The sequence below is a fragment of the Macrotis lagotis genome, chromosome 1, assembly GCF_037893015.1.
Source record: "Macrotis lagotis isolate mMagLag1 chromosome 1, bilby.v1.9.chrom.fasta, whole genome shotgun sequence".
In the NCBI taxonomy this organism is placed as follows: domain Eukaryota; kingdom Metazoa; phylum Chordata; class Mammalia; order Peramelemorphia; family Peramelidae; genus Macrotis; species Macrotis lagotis.
Window position 1 is genome coordinate 85,605,148 of NC_133658.1, and position 6,000 is coordinate 85,611,147.

Here is a 6,000-nt window from a genome sequence, read left to right on the forward strand (position 1 = left end):
GAACATTAAGATCAATGTGAAATAATTGGGGAGAATTTGATGTAGCTCTCCTATAGCTCTTCTATCTGAATTATATTTAACTTTTAATGGAATACAAAGATTACCAGAACAGAAAATCATGAAACCCCACTGTCCCAATACAAATATCATTTAACAATAAAAATGACCAAACTCAAATAATTTCCCAACACAGCTAGTTCTGCATCTGTTAACTTTCTTTAAAAATGAGCAATAATTGAAAATGTTCCAAATAATTTTAGATTTTGGTCTCTAAAAATAAAACCTATTTCTTCCTGACCAAAGTAGTGAAATTGACTTTTATCTTCAATTCTTCAAATAAGTAAATGCTTATTTTACATAGAAAAGACTTTGTAAGATAACGAAATGTTTTTATGTATTTCAATCATTCCATTAAGACTAATTCACTGAACAGGAACCAATTTCTATTTTAAAAAGGTCAGCTGATGAAACTGAAAGTTTATGGGTTTTATGCATTCAAAAGGCTCACTGCCATATTTTTTAAATTATGTTTTAAAAAGTTATCTGTGAACAAACTTAAATTTGAGTCATTGTTAGGTGAAATGCTGTGTTTAAAAGTATAAGGAATACCCAGGGAATTGATCGGTCATGCCATTATTCATTCACTAACTTCTCCTGAACTGTAAACTCTGATTAATGATAATTACATTATAAATATGATTTTTGTTTTTGTTCAGTTGTGTCTGACTCTTTACAATCCTATTTGAGGTTTTCTTGACTGAGACACTTAAGTGATTTACTGTTTCCTTCTCCAGTTCATTTTGCAGATGAGGAAACTGGAGCAAAGAAAGCTAAGTGACTTGCCCAGGATCACTTAGCCTTCTGGAAGCATGTGAACTCGACTTTTCCTGATGGGGGAGGGGAGGAAGCAGAAATCTAGCCATTTTGCTACCTAACTACCCAAATATTACTTTTTTTCTTTTCTTTTTTAGTTTTTGCAAGGCAATGGGGTTAAGTCAAATACTACTTTAAAAAAAATTTATCAAGAGTCTTTTACCTGAATTCCTAAGGACTGATTTCAGCCCAGGTTTTATTGAAAATTCCACTAAAATAACAATGCTATCAAGATACCCTTAAAAACTGTAGTAAACCCCTATAAAACATTTATGACACCTCTCTCCCCTCTTTTGCCATAGAATTTTTAATATAATCTCAATATAAGCAAAACTGCTAGCTCTGGATGTTTAGGTATTTGCAATGTGAAAGTGCATGTGAAAGAAATGTAGTTTTAACAATAATAATGGCAGTCAACATATCAAAGAAGAACTGCCCTATGACATACAGAATAAAAGCAGTTTCAATAGTCCTATAACTTAATGTCTTAAGAGTTGCTACTAACTTTTCTAACATTACTCAACTACTAAGCATCACAAGCCAGCTTATGAAATTAGGTTTTCCTGACTCCAAGAATGGTTATTCCAATAGCCCTTTATCTAACAGAATTCCATCAAACTTTTCAAAAACTAAGTTTTGCTACTCTTGTACTAAGAACTTACTAAGAACTGCCGCTCTTCCTCTACGACCTAGACCTAGGGAGTCTGTAGCGCAATGTATAATGTATCGAACTACACCATCAAAGATGCCACGGATAAGTCTGGCTTCCTGAGTGTTCGGGTGTGGCAGCTAAGACGCATGTCAAGCCACCTCGCTGCAGAAGGGTCTTGGGGCCGCACGCGGCGGGTGAACTTGACTTCTCCCTGGAGCTGCGGGGCGCAAGGCCCGAGTCTGAGTACTCGGGGCAGATGGGCCAGGAGAGGTTTCTTAAAATGTTACGAAAGCAAACAGTGGCGGCGTCGGGCACGCTTGTCTTGGAGACTGCGCCCCCGCGGCTCGGAACAACCTGTATCGGGGCAGCGATCTGCCCAGGGAATCTGAGCCGCCAGGAAATGGGGCAGGGGGCGGCGAGGAGAGACACCCGCGATGCCCAAAACCGGGGTCCGGAGGAAGGGGAGCCCGTCCTGCCTTCGGACCCGGCCCGGGAGGGCGCGCCTCGCCCCGGCACGGTGTCCGTCCGTCCGCCCGCCCGCCCGAGGGACACAAGCCCGGGCCCCGGCGCCGCCCCGCGCCCGAGGAGCTAACGGTCCGGTGCGGACACCTGGCCCGGGCGGAGCCGGGCCCCGCGCGAGGCGGCGGCCGGGCGGCCCAGGAAAGTTGGTGGGCGGTGGGCGGTGGGCCCCGCGCCCCGCCCGCACCCCGCGCCCCGCACCCCGCGCCCCGCCCGCACCCCGCGCCCCCCGCCCCGCCGCGCCCCGCCCGCCCGCCCGGAGAACAAAGCGGCCCGCGCCGGCCGCCGCTGCAACTTTTCCCCGCGCTCGCGGGGCGCGGGGCGGCTACTCACCCGGCCCAGGCGGGCAGGGCCCCAGCGCGCCGCCGCAGTCCCGGCCCCGCAGCCCGCGCCGCCTCACGCGCATCGCCCCATCCCGCCGCGGGCGCCCCTTCCTCTCCGCGCCGCCTCCCCGCCTCGCCTCCCCGTCCGGTCCGGGAGCCGGAGGGCGGGGGCGGGGGCGGGGGGCGCGGGCCGGGCCGCGGGGGCTGCTGGGACTTGTAGTTCCCCTCCGAGCCCCTCCGGAGGGGCGGGCGGGGGCCGCTCGGGCTGGGCCGGGGCCGCAGGGAGGGCGCCGCGGGGCCGCGGGGCCCGGCCGGCCGGGCAGGGAGGGCCAGGAGCGCGGGGCCGCGGCTCTGTCCCCGGAGCGCGCCGGGGCACGAGTGTGGCCCGTGCCAGAAGCTGCCCCAAGCGCGGGCGCCCCGCGGCGTGCAGAGCGCCGGAGGGGGCACCGCCGCGGGGGAGGCGCCGGGCCTCCTGCCCGAGCTTGTGCCCAGCCTCCGGGCCCAGCCCCAAGTGCGAGCGCAGGGGGTCCCGGGGCCTCCTCGGGGCGGCCCGCAGCCGCTCCGCCGCGCCCCCGACTTCCAGCCGCTCCGGGGAGCTGTAAAGGGGCCCAACTAACTTTTTCTTGGAAATCAACTTTTTCTCAGTCTAGATGATGCACCGCCAGGACCTACACGTAGGGGGAGGTTTTCCCTCTTTCGGACGAGGATCTCAAGTTTAAGTACCAACAGCCAAGTTCATGTGGAGGGACCCCCTCCCCGGCTAACGCCTTTTCTTCGTTCATTCTTCCCTGCCCAATTTAAGAGGAACACTTTAATAATGAACTTCGAAACCAAGGGGTTTTTTTATGCATTATGAAATTCTTCAGGGCCACTTTAATACTAGACAGCTTTCATGCAAGAAATAGACTTCGCCCTAAGAGCATCTTACGTTAGAGACAAATAGGTGGTTTTCTCACTGTCTTCTACTGAACTCCTCGTTGCACTAATGCAAATCCGAGAGCTTACTTCCCATCCTCTCTTCTGTTGCTGCAACCACATCACTCCTGTTCCTACCCATACATGCTTAACACCACCTACTCACCACCACTCGCCTACTAGGGTTCCCAAATCACACACACACACACACACACACACACACACACACCGGGTTACTGAATGATACAACACCTAATAACCATACTCATGGGTTACATAATAGGCCTTTATACATGCAGAAGGTTAGCAACTTTGACCAATGAAATTGAATCCCTTAAATATAGACAGTCTAAGGACTTAACCTGCTAAGATTTAAAAATGTTGCCAGAAAACTCCAAACAGGATCTGCACATGGCTCAAAAATTGATATTACCTGAGACAGAGGTGAATTGTTTAGAAATCATTTGGGTGTTCACTCAGTGGGTTTGGGAGCCACAGTTGATTGTTATAAACTGAATTATTGGGGGAGGCTATGTGGCACAGTGGATAGAGCCCCAGCCCTGGTATCAGGAGGACCTGAGTTCAAATATGGCCTCAGACACTTAATAATTACCTAGCTGTGTGGTCTTGGGTTAGCCACTTAACCCCATTGCCTTGCAAAAAAATAAATAAACAAATAAATAAATAAAATGAATTACTGGAGGGGAGTTATCATTTGTCAAATGAGTCAGTCAGCAAATTGCCATCATCTTGATCCTTATAATATTTCTCAAATGCACCCCTTTTCATCTCATCACTACCACTCACCCCAGGCTCTCCTCAACCTCACATCTCCTATATATTTTTAAGAAACTGTCCATCCTTTATTCTTTTTTTAGGTTTTTTGCAAGGCAATAAGGTTACATGACTTGCCCAAGGTCACACCGCTAGGTAATTATTAAGTGTCTGAGGCCATATTTGAACTCAGGTCCTCCTGATTCCAGGGCTGAGGCTCTATCCACTACCCCACCTCACATCTACTATTACACTAGCTTCCTGACTAATCTCCTAGACTCACCTTCTCCAGTTCAACCAGCAAACATCTGCCAGAGCAATCCTCTTTAAATAACTATTTTATCAAATCATTTCCCAATTCATGAATGCACAACTGCACTCTGTTACCTAGCATGCTAAATTCAAGCCCAAGTACTATTTGTAATCTAGTTCCATCATCCTGTCCCCCTCATCTTCCCATTCTCTTCAAGGACCAACTCCAGTTCCAGCTTCTGCAAAACAGTCTTCCTCCACTACCCCACTCTATACAATTCTCCCTTCTCTCAGCTATTTTAGCTTATATTTCTCAACTTAAGCATCCATACATATCAACTGAAGTCTCTTTTTGTATGTAAATCAATGTTGGTGATACCAGTAATACAATTTAATAAGTAACTGAGAAAAGTTTTGGACCTGAATTATTTCCTTCTTGTTTTCTGGGCTTTTCTGTCCAATAATATTGTTTGAGAATTAGGCCCATTTTTTTTTATTTCTTTAGTTTTTCTCACCACAGTCTAGCATAGTATTGTGTGTATAACACATATAATACAAATATATCATTTTATTTTTTAAAGAGAGGTAGTCCAGTATAATACAAAGATCACTGGATTTGGAATCAAAAAACCATGGAGCAAATTTCAACTCGAGGTGTCTCAGAGGATATGCAATTAACCTCCTTGGGCTTCAGTTTATATATGAATAATGTAACTTAAGTGGATGCAGAATAAAATTTTTTTTAACAAAAGAAAAAAATCATTTGTTTTGATTGCAGACCTCAGAAGACACTTTGGGAAGATAAAGGAGATAACCCTAAATATATTTATAGAGTCAAAAAATAGAATTAAATTAAGATTGTATGGGTTATTGTGGAATCTTTTTTTTTTTAAATTCTGGCCTTCATTTTTACTTTAAATGGATTTTAATCTAAAAAAAATCATCTTATGAAATAGTCAGGACTCAAATTAAGATCTAATGAGAAGACATCCAACTAGAAAAAACCAAAGAGAGAGTCACATAGAAGGCTAAATTTAAAACTTACTAAAATTATAATACATAGCTGAATTTTAATAAGTCACCAGAACGACAACACACCTGACCAATGAACCAAGGCAAAGGAAGAAACTGGGTTGAAGGTCACGTACCTGCTCACATTCAAGATCAGATTCTTTGTCCATATCTTCAGCTTCATTCCTGGCCCGGGCAGCAGAGTGGCAAAATTGTTGGTTGCTCCTCTAAAAAGCCACTGTCAAAGGGTTTAATCCAAGAGATATCATATCCTAGGCCCGAAGGCCTTTTTTAAGTCTTCAAGAGGAAGTGCCTGTGAACTTTCTCAAGAGGGCCCTCAGGTGACCAGAAGGTGTCAGTGCAACATTGTCTACCTTTCCATCTTGATGTTGTCTAGTGAGCCACTTATTTGTCTTTGTGGCCAGTTCAGAACTTTTAGTAGCTTGTGGCTCCACAATTTTTAAGTTCTGAATCATGATCATTTTTACTCGAAACTCCTAAGATGTGCTATTTCTCTGGCATGAATGATGACTTTGTGTCCTTGGAGTTTTTAAATTATTTCTTTAATTTCTAGAAATAATGGGCCAGGGCTTAGCTTGAAGGGCCTTTTGTAGTATCTAAGTTAGACCAATTTGACCTTCTTAAATCCTAATGAAATATATGCAGTCATCCATATTGATA

At 45.8% G+C, this 6,000-nt stretch overlaps 1 protein-coding gene across 1 annotated transcript in view; it reads right to left on the reverse strand.

The window, feature by feature from the left end:
• Nucleotides 1-2,484, reverse strand: part of PRKD3 (protein kinase D3) — a 143,724-nt gene extending 141,240 nt beyond the window's left edge. Inside the window, exon 1 of the mRNA XM_074203929.1 lies at nucleotides 2,378-2,484. The gene's annotated coding sequence lies outside the window, so the exon portion shown is untranslated. The remainder of the gene's footprint in view (nucleotides 1-2,377) is intronic.
• Between the last annotated feature and the right edge of the window lie 3,516 nt (nucleotides 2,485-6,000).